The sequence below is a fragment of the Salvelinus alpinus genome, chromosome 34 (genome assembly GCF_045679555.1).
Source record: "Salvelinus alpinus chromosome 34, SLU_Salpinus.1, whole genome shotgun sequence".
NCBI lineage: Eukaryota > Metazoa > Chordata > Actinopteri > Salmoniformes > Salmonidae > Salvelinus > Salvelinus alpinus.
In genome coordinates, this window is record NC_092119.1 from 27,575,145 (window position 1) to 27,590,106 (window position 14,962).

The window sequence follows — 14,962 nt, forward strand, 5'->3', positions numbered from 1 at the left end:
AGTAATACAGGTGATTCCTATGGGTACAGGGAGGAGAAGGAGTAATACAGGTGATTCCTATGGGTACAGGGAGGAGAAGGAGTAATACAGGTGATTCCTATGGGTACAGGGAGGAGAAGGAGTAATGCAGGTGATTCCTATGGGTACAAGGGGGAGAAGGAGTAATACAGGTGATTCCTATGGGTACAGGGAGGAGAAGGAGTAATACAGGTGATTCCTATGGGTACAGGGGGGAGAAGGAGCAAGGCAGGTGATTCCTATGGGTACAGGGAGGAGAAGAAGCAAGGCAGGTGATTCCTATGGGTACAGGGAGGAGAAGGAGCAAGGCAGGTGATTCCTATGGGTACAGGGAGGAGAAGGAGGAAGGCAGGTGATTCCTATGGGTACAGGGAGGAGAAGGAGTAATACAGGTGAGTCCTATGGGTACAGGGAGGAGAAGGAGTAATACAGGTGATTCCTATGGGTACAGGGAGGAGAAGGAGTAATACAGGTGATTCCTATGGGTACAGGGAGGAGTAGTAGTAATGCAGGTGATTCCTATGGGTACAGGGAGGAGAAGGAGTAATACAGGTGATTCCTATGGGTACAGGGGGGAGAAGGAGTAATACAGGTGATTCCTATGGGTACAGGGAGGAGAAGGAGCAAGGCAGGTGATTCCTATGGGTACAGGGAGGAGAAGGAGTAATACAGGTGATTCCTATGGGTACAGGGAGGAGAAGGAGTCATACAGGTGATTCCTATGGGTACAGGGAGGAGAAGGAGTAATACAGGTGATTCCTATGGGTACAGGGAGGAGAAGGAGTAATGCAGGTGATTCCTATGGGTACAGGGAGGAGAAGGAGCAAGGCAGGTGATTCCTATGGGTACAGGGAGGAGAAGGAGCAAGGCAGGTGATTCCTATGGGTACAGGGGGGAGAAGGAGTAATACAGGTGATTCCTATGGGTACAGGGGGGAGAAGGAGTAATACAGGTGATTCCTATGGGTACAGGGAGGAGAAGGAGTAATACAGGTGATTCCTATGGGTACAGGGAGGAGAAGGAGTAATACAGGTGATTCCTATGGGTACAGGGAGGAGAAGGAGTAATGCAGGTGATTCCTATGGGTACAGGGAGGAGAAGGAGCAAGGCAGGTGATTCCTATGGGTACAGGGGGGATAAGGAGTAATACAGGTGATTCCTATGGGTACAGGGAGGAGAAGGAGTAATACAGATGATTCCTACGGGTACAGGGAGGAGAAGGAGTAATACAGGTGATTCCTATGGGTACAGGGAGGAGAAGGAGCAAGGCAGGTGATTCCTATGGGTACAGGGAGGAGAAGGAGCAAGGCAGGTGATTCCTATGGGTACAGGGGGGAGAAGGAGCAAGGCAGGTGATTCCTATGGGTACAGGGAGGAGAAGGAGTAATACAGGTGATTCCTATGGGTACAGGGAGGAGAAGGAGTAATTCAGGTGATTCCTATGGGTACAGGGAGGAGAAGGAGTAATGCAGGTGATTCCTATGGGTACAGGGAGGAGAAGGAGTAATGCAGGTGATTCCTATGGGTACAGGTAGGAGAAGGAGTAATGCATGTGATTCCTATGGGTACAGGGAGGAGAAGGAGTAATGCAGGTGATTCCTATGGGTACAGGGAGGAGAAAGAATGGGGAATGCTACTGCTACTGCTATTGAATAATTAACTGCTGAAATTGTGGCGATGCGTACCATGGTCTTACAGAATAGATTGGCTTTGGATATTCTCCTGTCATCTAAGGGAGGCACCTGTGCAGTGGTGGGTCAAGAATGTGCTGTCTGTTCTCATGCCTGACGATCTTGTTGAGGAGATTGTGTGAAACAGCAGCATCTCCTCCCCCACCAGATGGTCATGACAACAGAAGTGCTCGCCACTGTCTCCCCCTTCATTGGAGATACAGATTTCCCTATTGGAAATGACCCCGATCCCTATGAATCCTTATGAACCTCCCCTTTCCCCACAGATCATTGTTAATAGGTTACCTTTCAGGAGTTCCATTCAGATCACCCCTTTCTGTGTAAAATGCCAACTTCCCAGAAACCAGAAGGTTTAAGTTCTGTCTGACAACAGCTCAGATATATCATCTAAGGCGATGCTTATTGTTTCCATAGCAACAAAGGGGGAATTGTGGTGGCCGAATCACGGGTGAGCTGTTGTAACTTTTCAAGGTTTATGCTCTGTTCTGTGTTGGACTGTGATGTTATGCATTTCACAGACTCCTGGTTTATCTGCACCGTAACACAAGGCCATTGTGTTCTGGAACCGTTGCTTGTATAAATAACTGTTGTGTAATAATATGATAGTATTATCACCTCCCACTCTTCGAGCTCCTTTCCTGACTGAGATCAGCAAGGGATCGACCTTGCAGCTGCTTGTTTGTATTAAAGATTCACTATAATAATAGTAAATTAGTCTCTAATCTTTGGATTGAGTTTTCCACAACAGTACCCCAAAAAAATGAAAATGGTGGATTATGTCATTAAACATACATTTGAAGAAAGACTGCCACTTAAATACTTTGGTTAGTTTGTATTACCTTAGAAATGAAATGTAAGTATAGTGGCGGCTGGTGGAGGTATACTTGGGTGAGTGGGTCCTCCTTAGAGACTGAAATGGGATGAGTTGAGGGACAACATAAAAAATAAATAAAAAACATTGTAGTATAATTAAGTCCTTCCTTTTCTCTCTCCCAAACCAAATCATCCCTCTCCACCACCCCCTCCCAGCTCTTCCCATTTTACTCCACCCAAGCCAAGCTTGTCCCACCCTCCCATCCTTACTCCACCCAAGCCAAGCTTGTCCCACCCTCCCATCCTTACTCCACCCAAGCCAAGCTTGTCCCACCCTCCCATCTTTGCTCACCCAAGCCAAGCTTATCCCCACCTCCCATCTTTGCTCACCCAAGCCAAGTTAATCCCAACCTCCATCTTCTTCCTCTTCCCTTCTTCTCAGACACATTTACACCCCTCTATACATCTACTTACTCATCGCCACACCTTCATTCACACACAATATATACACTATGTCTCCGCACACCCATTATCCCCCGCGCTCTTACACATAATTCATATTCATCCTCCTTCACTATCCCATCCATATGAATAGACACATACTCACACATACACCCACTCACACTCTCCCCCCCCCCCCCCCCACACACACACACACATCCATAGAACAATTATTGACATAGATGCTAGATTTCCTCTTTTATATTGTATTTTCAGTGTCCATGTATCTCATTAGCATCGGCTAATTCCATCTCTACTTCCTAGAGAAGAACAGTTACTTGGGGACAATAGAGTATAGATTGTATTGGGGGGAGGGGGAAAGAATATTGTCACAATTTACCATAAGCTGGTTTTAGACATCACTATAAGTAGCCTAGTGTGCTTATCACTTTTTCTTTTTCTTCCTCTCCTCAGGGCATTGAGTGTCTTTCAATTGGAAAGTTTTCCTGCAGCCTTTTCAGGGCTTCATGGGCGCTTGTGATCTCCATCCCCTGTGTTCCCTTCCATACCCACAGCACTGCCGGGAATCGGAGTTGATTCCTTTTTCCTCCAGTGACTGTCTGATCGGAATGAATTGCTTACATTTTTCCCTCAGCTTAGCAGACAAAGGGAGAACCCGAATTCTCAGCTCCTCTCTGTATGACTGACGTTTCAAACACTTCAAAATATTATGCATTGGATGTCTTGTTTATAAATTATATCTATCTTAGATTCACAGCCATAAAATTTCAGTTCTATGTCAAAGAGAATATTTGGCCACATCAGATCAATTTTTTAAAAACCGGATCTTTGAAATGTTCTATGTTTGATATGGTTTAGTTTTACTAGTTTCTTGATTTAGATTTTTTTATGTGCATTTATGTCATATATTGCAAGGATCCTAATCTTGATCCTAATTCTTATCAACTTCAGTGATGCCATGTCTTTTCTCAACTTTGCCTTATTAGATATGCCTTTACTTTTAAGGGGAGAAACCCCTCTTCGTCAAAAAATACCTTATACTGTAGCTTGATTAATCAAATAGGGATGGGGAAACCATCACCCATCTCTGTACAAAATGGAGATGAGTTGATGGGATTGAACATGTTCCTGCTTAGCTACCGTGACAGATTCCTCAAGTAGCGCAGCACACAATGTAAATGTCCTGTAAATGTCATAAAACATTAGTCATTACCGCCCATGTCCAAATAATCTCCTTATGAAATAATTGCTTCATTAAACTTCAGCCTTAACAAGAAGTGGCAACTCGGGCCTGGATGCGTACGAGGAAGTCAGGGCTTGACAGATTCGTCTGGAGTCAGTGGGAGACACTAAATGATGGATCAATATAGAACTATAATAGTGTTAATAGGACACAGCAGGTGGACTGTGAGGGTATAATTATGCATGAAAATATGTCAGCCCCCAAAATAAAATCTCTATTGGGCTTTGCACAGAAGAGACAATAAGAACTTTTAACCAAAGCCAAAATGATACGCCAGAAGTTCAAAAGTGGAGTGGCAAAATTCATGTGTCTTTTCTGGGGCCTGGAGTTTTTCCTGATCTCATGACCTGGTCAGGTAAATCTCTGGGTCCTATTCGTAAGCTGACAAAATATGATTTATTATTATAGATAGCTTCTCTTTTCATCTGTGCACTCATAGCCTAAGGTGGATCAAACCCTTTCAAACTACCGCAAACCTTGTTATTATTCACTCTGAATCTGATATCAAAAGAGCCAGAGAGAACAACTTCAATGGAAAACATACTCTGTAGTTTAATGAACTATTATAGCAGAGCTGAGTGTTGTGCAAACAATGATTACAATGTCTTTAAGTATGAATTTCACTCTATACACACACAATGCTAAGCAGTGGATTTTGAAAAACAAAAATGACAGTCAGGTTTCAATGTAGAAAAGCATTTGAATTGTATGTCATAAAACATTTTATTTGTTCATCTGATTACAATGCTCTTCTGCAATTATTCATTCTATAAGCTTTATGTAAGCTAGGGTTACGTTTAACACTGTACACAGTAGACTTTGTAACAAGGCAGGGTTACATTTAACACTATAGACAGTAGACTTTGTAACAAGGCAGGGTTACATTTAACACTATAGACAGTAGACTTTGTAACAAGGCAGGGTTACATTTAACACTATAGACAGTAGACTTTGTAACAAGGCAGGGTTATATTTAACACTATAGACGGTAGACTTTGTAACAAGGCAGGGTTATATTTAACACTATAGACGGTAGACTTTGTAACAAGGCAGGGTTACATTTAACACTATACACAGTACACTTTGTAACAATGTTTTTTTGTGTGTGTAATTCATAAAACCAGTAACCTGGTGTTGTTGTCCTGGTTTCAATCTGGCCCTCCAGAGGTTGGTTCCCTGGCACTCACTGTAGAAACTGATTGCCTGTAAAATCCATATATGCAATCATTAAATCAACTACTTACAACATTTTAATTGAAAATAATATCCCCCGTTTCATGAAGTTGATTTTATTGAATGTCATTAATTATATTGTACTCTATTCTAACCAAACCTGCATTTTAGTTACCAGGGGGATGGTGGACCCAGTCTGGTTACCGGGGGGATGGTGGACCCAGTCTGGTCATCTGGGGGATGGTGGACCCAGTCTGGTCACCGGGGGGATGGTGAACCCAGTCTGATTACCAGGGGGATGGTGGACCCAGTCTGGCCACCGGGGGGATGGTGAACCCAGTCTGGTTAGCAGGGGGATGGTGGACCCAGTCTGGACACTGTGGGGATGGTAGACCCAGTCTGGTTAGCAAGGGGATGGTGGACCCAGTCTGGTCACCGGGGGGATGGTGGACCCAGTCTGGTCATCTGGGGGATGGTGTACCCAGTCTGGTCACCGGGGGGATGGTGAACCCAGTCTGGTTACCAGGGGGATGGTGGACCCAGTCTGGCCACCGGGGGGATGGTGAACCCAGTCTGGTTAGCAGGGGGATGGTGAACCCAGTCTGGCCACCGGGGGGATGGTGAACCCGGTCTGGTTAGCAGGGGGATGGTGGACCCAGTCTGGTCACCGGGGGGATGGTGAACCCAACTGGTGCAAAATACAAAGCCTGAAATGTGTATTTGATTTGAGCCGAGCACAAAAATCAGTATTTAAAATAAAAACCGGAAATACAAACGATATACAGACCAGCTGTTATGATGAGTTTCTCAGGTATCAAGTAATTCACGATGTAAGAGAATAGTTAAAAACTTAGATGGAGAGTTGGTACAAATTATTTAATATTACAGTACCGGATTCACATGGCAAGCGGTACGTGAGGAGCCTATTGTCATTTGAATGAAAGGCATACAAAATATATCAGTTTATATACTGGTTTGCAAGCTAATTCTATCCAACAGATGCCAACCATTATTGAGTGTCACTCCTCACCTACAATAGCATCACCCTATATGGTATCGTGTTGTACCCTAGGCAGGATATTCCATAACGTACTCCTAAGATTAGCACCAGTGGCCCCACAGCTATCTTGGCACGCATACCTTCTGGCACCCACCAGTGACAGAAATAAATACATGGAATGTCCTCATCCTCCAACATCCTATGCAGCTCTCAATATTTCAAACATTAACTACTCCTGTATAATATAATATATATATATATATGTAATATCACCAGCGTACTGAAGGTCAGGTTGATAACACTTCCCTATGGATATTTTGAATCAGATTACCGCTGATGACATAGGTACAAAATTGGTGGACAACAGGTAAAGTAAATTGAAATGAAAGTTTGTTTAACTTTCTGACTTTAGTGGGACTGTTCGGGAATGCTGACCCTACAGTGAGGGGAAAAAAAGGGGGGGAGAAGGAGCAAGGCAGGTGATTCCTATGGGTACAGGGAGGAGAAGGAGTAATACAGGTGATTCCTATGGGTACAGGGAGGAGAAGGAGTAATACAGGTGATTCCTATGGGTACAGGGAGGAGAAGGAGTAATACAGGTGATTCCTATGGGTACAGGGAGGAGAAGGAGTAATTCAGGTGATTCCTATGGGTACAGGGAGGAGAAGGAGTAATGCAGGTGATTCCTATGGGTACAGGGAGGAGAAGGAGTAATGCAGGTGATTCCTATGGGTACAGGGAGGAGAAGGAGTAATGCATGTGATTCCTATGGGTACAGGGAGGAGAAGGAGTAATGCAGGTGATTCCTATGGGTACAGGGAGGAGAAAGAATGGGGAATGCTACTGCTACTGCTATTGAATAATTAACTGCTGAAATTGTGGCGATGCGTACCATGGTCTTACAGAATAGATTGGCTTTGGATATTCTCCTGTCATCTAAGGGAGGCACCTGTGCAGTGGTGGGTCAAGAATGTGCTGTCTGTTCTCATGCCTGACGATCTTGTTGAGGAGATTGTGTGAAACAGCAGCATCTCCTCCCCCACCAGATGGTCATGACAACAGAAGTGCTCGCCACTGTCTCCCCCTTCATTGGAGATACAGATTTCCCTATTGGAAATGACCCCGATCCCTATGAATCCTTATGAACCTCCCCTTTCCCCACAGATCATTGTTAATAGGTTACCTTTCAGGAGTTCCATTCAGATCACCCCTTTCTGTGTAAAATGCCAACTTCCCAGAAACCAGAAGGTTTAAGTTCTGTCTGACAACAGCTCAGATATATCATCTAAGGTGATGCTTATTGTTTCCATAGCAACAAAGGGGGAATTGTGGTGGCCGAATCACGGGTGAGCTGTTGTAACTTTTCAAGGTTTATGCTCTGTTCTGTGTTGGACTGTGATGTTATGCATTTCACAGACTCCTGGTTTATCTGCACCGTAACACAAGGCCATTGTGTTCTGGAACCGTTGCTTGTATAAATAACTGTTGTGTAATAATATGATAGTATTATCACCTCCCACTCTTCGAGCTCCTTTCCTGACTGAGATCAGCAAGGGATCGACCTTGCAGCTGCTTGTTTGTATTAAAGATTCACTATAATAATAGTAAATTAGTCTCTAATCTTTGGATTGAGTTTTCCACAACAGTACCCCAAAAAAATGAAAATGGTGGATTATGTCATTAAACATACATTTGAAGAAAGACTGCCACTTAAATACTTTGGTTAGTTTGTATTACCTTAGAAATGAAATGTAAGTATAGTGGCGGCTGGTGGAGGTATACTTTGGTGAGTGGGTCCTCCTTAGAGACTGAAATGGGATGAGTTGAGGCACAACATAAAAAATAAATAAAAAACATTGTAGTATAATTAAGTCCTTCCTTTTCTCTCTCCCAAACCAAATCATCCCTCTCCACCACCCCCTCCCAGCTCTTCCCATTTTACTCCACCCAAGCCAAGCTTGTCCCACCCTCCCATCCTTACTCCACCCAAGCCAAGCTTGTCCCACCCTCCCATCCTTACTCCACCCAAGCCAAGCTTGTCCCACCCTCCCATCTTTGCTCACCCAAGCCAAGCTTATCCCCACCTCCCATCTTTGCTCACCCAAGCCAAGTTAATCCCAACCTCCATCTTCTTCCTCTTCCCTTCTTCTCAGACACATTTACACCCCTCTATACATCTACTTACTCATCGCCACACCTTCATTCACACACAATATATACACTATGTCTCCGCACACCCATTATCCCCCGCGCTCTTACACATAATTCATATTCATCCTCCTTCACTATCCCATCCATATGAATAGACACATACTCACACATACACCCACTCACACTCTCCCCCCCCCCCCCCCCCACACACACACACATCCATAGAACAATTATTGACATAGATGCTAGATTTCCTCTTTTATATTGTATTTTCAGTGTCCATGTATCTCATTAGCATCGGCTAATTCCATCTCTACTTCCTAGAGAAGAACAGTTACTTGGGGACAATAGAGTATAGATTGTATTGGGGGGAGGGGGAAAGAATATTGTCACAATTTACCATAAGCTGGTTTTAGACATCACTATAAGTAGCCTAGTGTGCTTATCACTTTTTCTTTTTCTTCCTCTCCTCAGGGCATTGAGTGTCTTTCAATTGGAAAGTTTTCCTGCAGCCTTTTCAGGGCTTCATGGGCGCTTGTGATCTCCATCCCCTGTGTTCCCTTCCATACCCACAGCACTGCCGGGAATCGGAGTTGATTCCTTTTTCCTCCAGTGACTGTCTGATCGGAATGAATTGCTTACATTTTTCCCTCAGCTTAGCAGACAAAGGGAGAACCCGAATTCTCAGCTCCTCTCTGTATGACTGACGTTTCAAACACTTCAAAATATTATGCATTGGATGTCTTGTTTATAAATTATATCTATCTTAGATTCACAGCCATAAAATTTCAGTTCTATGTCAAAGAGAATATTTGGCCACATCAGATCAATTTTTTAAAAACCGGATCTTTGAAATGTTCTATGTTTGATATGGTTTAGTTTTACTAGTTTCTTGATTTAGATTTTTTTATGTGCATTTATGTCATATATTGCAAGGATCCTAATCTTGATCCTAATTCTTATCAACTTCAGTGATGCCATGTCTTTTCTCAACTTTGCCTTATTAGATATGCCTTTACTTTTAAGGGGAGAAACCCCTCTTCGTCAAAAAATACCTTATACTGTAGCTTGATTAATCAAATAGGGATGGGGAAACCATCACCCATCTCTGTACAAAATGGAGATGAGTTGATGGGATTGAACATGTTCCTGCTTAGCTACCGTGACAGATTCCTCAAGTAGCGCAGCACACAATGTAAATGTCCTGTAAATGTCATAAAACATTAGTCATTACCGCCCATGTCCAAATAATCTCCTTATGAAATAATTGCTTCATTAAACTTCAGCCTTAACAAGAAGTGGCAACTCGGGCCTGGATGCGTACGAGGAAGTCAGGGCTTGACAGATTCGTCTGGAGTCAGTGGGAGACACTAAATGATGGATCAATATAGAACTATAATAGTGTTAATAGGACACAGCAGGTGGACTGTGAGGGTATAATTATGCATGAAAATATGTCAGCCCCCAAAATAAAATCTCTATTGGGCTTTGCACAGAAGAGACAATAAGAACTTTTAACCAAAGCCAAAATGATACGCCAGAAGTTCAAAAGTGGAGTGGCAAAATTCATGTGTCTTTTCTGGGGCCTGGAGTTTTTCCTGATCTCATGACCTGGTCAGGTAAATCTCTGGGTCCTATTCGTAAGCTGACAAAATATGATTTATTATTATAGATAGCTTCTCTTTTCATCTGTGCACTCATAGCCTAAGGTGGATCAAACCCTTTCAAACTACCGCAAACCTTGTTATTATTCACTCTGAATCTGATATCAAAAGAGCCAGAGAGAACAACTTCAATGGAAAACATACTCTGTAGTTTAATGAACTATTATAGCAGAGCTGAGTGTTGTGCAAACAATGATTACAATGTCTTTAAGTATGAATTTCACTCTATACACACACAATGCTAAGCAGTGGATTTTGAAAAACAAAAATGACAGTCAGGTTTCAATGTAGAAAAGCATTTGAATTGTATGTCATAAAACATTTTATTTGTTCATCTGATTACAATGCTCTTCTGCAATTATTCATTCTATAAGCTTTATGTAAGCTAGGGTTACGTTTAACACTGTACACAGTAGACTTTGTAACAAGGCAGGGTTACATTTAACACTATAGACAGTAGACTTTGTAACAAGGCAGGGTTACATTTAACACTATAGACAGTAGACTTTGTAACAAGGCAGGGTTACATTTAACACTATAGACAGTAGACTTTGTAACAAGGCAGGGTTATATTTAACACTATAGACGGTAGACTTTGTAACAAGGCAGGGTTATATTTAACACTATAGACGGTAGACTTTGTAACAAGGCAGGGTTACATTTAACACTATACACAGTACACTTTGTAACAATGTTTTTTTGTGTGTGTAATTCATAAAACCAGTAACCTGGTGTTGTTGTCCTGGTTTCAATCTGGCCCTCCAGAGGTTGGTTCCCTGGCACTCACTGTAGAAACTGATTGCCTGTAAAATCCATATATGCAATCATTAAATCAACTACTTACAACATTTTAATTGAAAATAATATCCCCCGTTTCATGAAGTTGATTTTATTGAATGTCATTAATTATATTGTACTCTATTCTAACCAAACCTGCATTTTAGTTACCAGGGGGATGGTGGACCCAGTCTGGTTACCGGGGGGATGGTGGACCCAGTCTGGTCATCTGGGGGATGGTGGACCCAGTCTGGTCACCGGGGGGATGGTGAACCCAGTCTGATTACCAGGGGGATGGTGGACCCAGTCTGGCCACCGGGGGGATGGTGAACCCAGTCTGGTTAGCAGGGGGATGGTGGACCCAGTCTGGACACTGGGGGGATGGTAGACCCAGTCTGGTTAGCAAGGGGATGGTGGACCCAGTCTGGTCACCGGGGGGATGGTGGACCCAGTCTGGTCATCTGGGGGATGGTGTACCCAGTCTGGTCACCGGGGGGATGGTGAACCCAGTCTGGTTACCAGGGGGATGGTGGACCCAGTCTGGCCACCGGGGGGATGGTGAACCCAGTCTGGTTAGCAGGGGGATGGTGGACCCAGTCTGGCCACCGGGGGGATGGTGAACCCGGTCTGGTTAGCAGGGGGATGGTGGACCCAGTCTGGTCACCGGGGGGATGGTGAACCCAACTGGTGCAAAATACAAAGCCTGAAATGTGTATTTGATTTGAGCCGAGCACAAAAATCAGTATTTAAAATAAAAACCGGAAATACAAACGATATACAGACCAGCTGTTATGATGAGTTTCTCAGGTATCAAGTAATTCACGATGTAAGAGAATAGTTAAAAACTTAGATGGAGAGTTGGTACAAATTATTTAATATTACAGTACCGGATTCACATGGCAAGCGGTACGTGAGGAGCCTATTGTCATTTGAATGAAAGGCATACAAAATATATCAGTTTATATACTGGTTTGCAAGCTAATTCTATCCAACAGATGCCAACCATTATTGAGTGTCACTCCACACCTACAATAGCATCACCCTATATGGTATCGTGTTGTACCCTAGGCAGGATATTCCATAACGTACTCCTAAGATTAGCACCAGTGGCCCCACAGCTATCTTGGCACGCATACCTTCTGGCACCCACCAGTGACAGAAATAAATACATGGAATGTCCTCATCCTCCAACATCCTATGCAGCTCTCAATATTTCAAACATTAACTACTCCTGTATAATATAATATATATATATATATGTAATATCACCAGCGTACTGAAGGTCAGGTTGATAACACTTCCCTATGGATATTTTGAATCAGATTACCGCTGATGACATAGGTACAAAATTGGTGGACAACAGGTAAAGTAAATTGAAATGAAAGTTTGTTTAACTTTCTGACTTTAGTGGGACTGTTCGGGAATGCTGACCCTACAGTGAGGGGAAAAAAAGTATTTGATCCCCTGCTGATTTTGTAAGTTGGAGAGTAGGGCAGTATTAACCAGTGGTACACACAAACAATGGAGACATACAGTGGGGGGAAAAACAGGCCTAAGCGCAACATAACCCAAACAGGAATATTATATTATTTTTTACTAAGGTAAAACATATCCTACTCTGAAAAGCATTGGAAAAGATAAAGATTGATAGTTATCTATATCCATGCTTTGAGCCTGGACCTTAGATATACAGTACCAGTCAAAAGTTTGGACACACCTACTCATTCAAGGGTTTTTCTTTATTTTTACTATTTAGAATAATAGTGAAGACATCAAAACTATCAAATAACACATACGGAATCAAGTAGTAACCAAGAAAGTGTTAAACAAATCAAAATATATTTAATATTTCAGATTCTTCAAAGTAGCCACCCTTTGCCTTGATGACAGCTTTGCACAATCTTGGCACAACACGAATCCAATTAAATCAAATCAAATTACATTTTATTGGTCATATACATATACTTAGCAGATGTTATCGCTGGTGTAGCAAATTCCTTGTGTTCGCAGCTCCAACAGTGCAGTAGTTCCTAACAATTCACAATAATACACATATCTCAAAGTAAAAGAATGGAATCAAAAAATATAAATAAAACTTTAATTCAGACCCCTTGACTTTTTCCACGTACTACGTTACAGCTTATTCTAAAATGGATTAAATAATATATATTTTTTAATCAATCAATCAATCTACACACAATACCCCATAATGACAAAGGAAAAACAGGTTTTTAGATTTTCTTGCAAATAAAAAAATGAAATATCACAATTTACGTAAGTATTCAGACCCTTTACTCAGTACTTTGTTGAAGCACCTTTGGCAGCGATTACAGCTTCTAGTCTTCTTGGGTATGACGCTACAAGCTTGGCACACCTGTATTTGGGGAGTTTCTCTCATTCTTCTCTGCAAATCCTCTCAAGCTCTGTCAGGTTGGATGGGGAGCGTTGCTGCACAGCTATTTTCAGGTCTCTACAGAGATGTTCGATCGGGTTCAAGTCCGGGCTCTGGTTGGGCCACTCAAGGACATTCAGAGACTTGTCCTGAAGCAATCCTGCATTGTCTTGGCTGTGTGCTTAGGGTCATTGTCCTGTTGGAAGGTGAACTTTCGCCCCAGTCTGAGGTCCTGAGCGCTCTGGAGCAAGTTTTCATCAAGGATCTCTCTGTACTTTGCTCCTTTCATATTTCCCTAGATCCTGACTAGTCTCCCAGTCCCTGCCGCTGAAAAACATCCCCACAGCATGATGCTGCCACCACCATGCTTCACCGTAGGGATGGTGCCAGGTTTCCTCCAGACGTTACGATTGGCATTCAGGCCAAAGAGTTCAATCTTGGTTTCAACAGACCAGCGAATCTTGTTTCTCATGAACTGAGAGTCCTTTAGGTGGCTTTTGGCAAACTCCAAGCGGGCTGTCATGTGCCTTTTACTGAGGAGTGGCTTCCGTCTGGCCACTCTACCATAATAGCCTGATTGGTGGGGTGCTGCAGAGTGACCATCGGGTTCTTGGTCACCTCCCTGACCAAGGCCCTTCTCCCCCGATTCCTCAGTTTGGCTGGGCGGCCAGCTCTAGGAAGAGTCTTGGTGGTTCCAAACTTCTTCTGTTTAAGAATTATGGAGGCCACTGTGTTCTTGGAGACCTTCAATGCTGCAGAAATGTTTTGGTACCCTTCCCGATCTGTGCCTCAACACAATCCTGTCTCAGAGCTCTATGGACAATTCCTTCGACCTCATGGCTTGGTCAATTGATTTTACCACAGGTGGACTCCAATCAAGTTGTAGAAACATCTCAAGGATGATCAATGGGAACAGGATGAACCTGAGCTCAATTTTGAGTCTCATAGCAAAGTGTATGAATACATATGTAAATAAGTTATACGGTTATAAGAATAGTATAATACAACACCAATCATTAAATACCACGATTGTGTGTTGACAACTAACTCACTACCTCACCTGTAACACCTCATAGCTTTACATCAATTCATTATTCACCCAAATCCACACAGTATAACATATTTGGGGGCTCATCTGCAATCTGTACTTTTATATAGCTTTTGTTTACTTCTGTAACTCTGATTTTGGTGTCTGTGTTGTTGGACTCTGTTGTTGAACTGTGTTATTGGCTATTTTCTCTACCACTTGTGGGAACATTTTGTGACGAAATAACAAAGCTGATGACACAGTTTGTCTCTTAGAAAACATCAATCATCAAAGATTTCTTAAAATACCAATACAATTCTGCAGCTTTCGCTCTGCTCTGTGAAAACCGAACTTGAAGGCCATTGTGTCCAATTAACCTACCAAAGATTCTGGGAAAATGTATTTCAAATTTTGCAATTAGGCTCCACAGCTTCAGGCAACGTCCCTCTATCATTCACACAACAGTAATAATATAATGCGTCGCTTCAGTACATGTATGGCTAAACATGTTATGTAAAAAAAATCAATGCAAGCTGCCACTGTAAATAATA

General features: G+C 42.7%; 2 long non-coding RNA genes across 2 annotated transcripts; both read right to left on the reverse strand.

Moving 5' to 3' along the window:
* Positions 1 to 4,754: 4,754 nt before the first annotated feature.
* LOC139563855 (uncharacterized) lies at positions 4,755 to 5,738 on the reverse strand. The gene is made up of 2 exons (XR_011672654.1): positions 5,576 to 5,738; positions 4,755 to 5,430 (listed from the first exon to the last, which is right to left on the reverse strand). It is a non-coding gene; the product is annotated as an uncharacterized lncRNA (long non-coding RNA).
* Positions 5,739 to 10,342: 4,604 nt separating this feature from the next.
* On the reverse strand, positions 10,343 to 11,907 carry LOC139563844 (uncharacterized). The gene is made up of 2 exons (XR_011672653.1): positions 11,164 to 11,907; positions 10,343 to 11,018 (listed from the first exon to the last, which is right to left on the reverse strand). It is a non-coding gene; the product is annotated as an uncharacterized lncRNA (long non-coding RNA).
* Between the last annotated feature and the right edge of the window lie 3,055 nt (positions 11,908 to 14,962).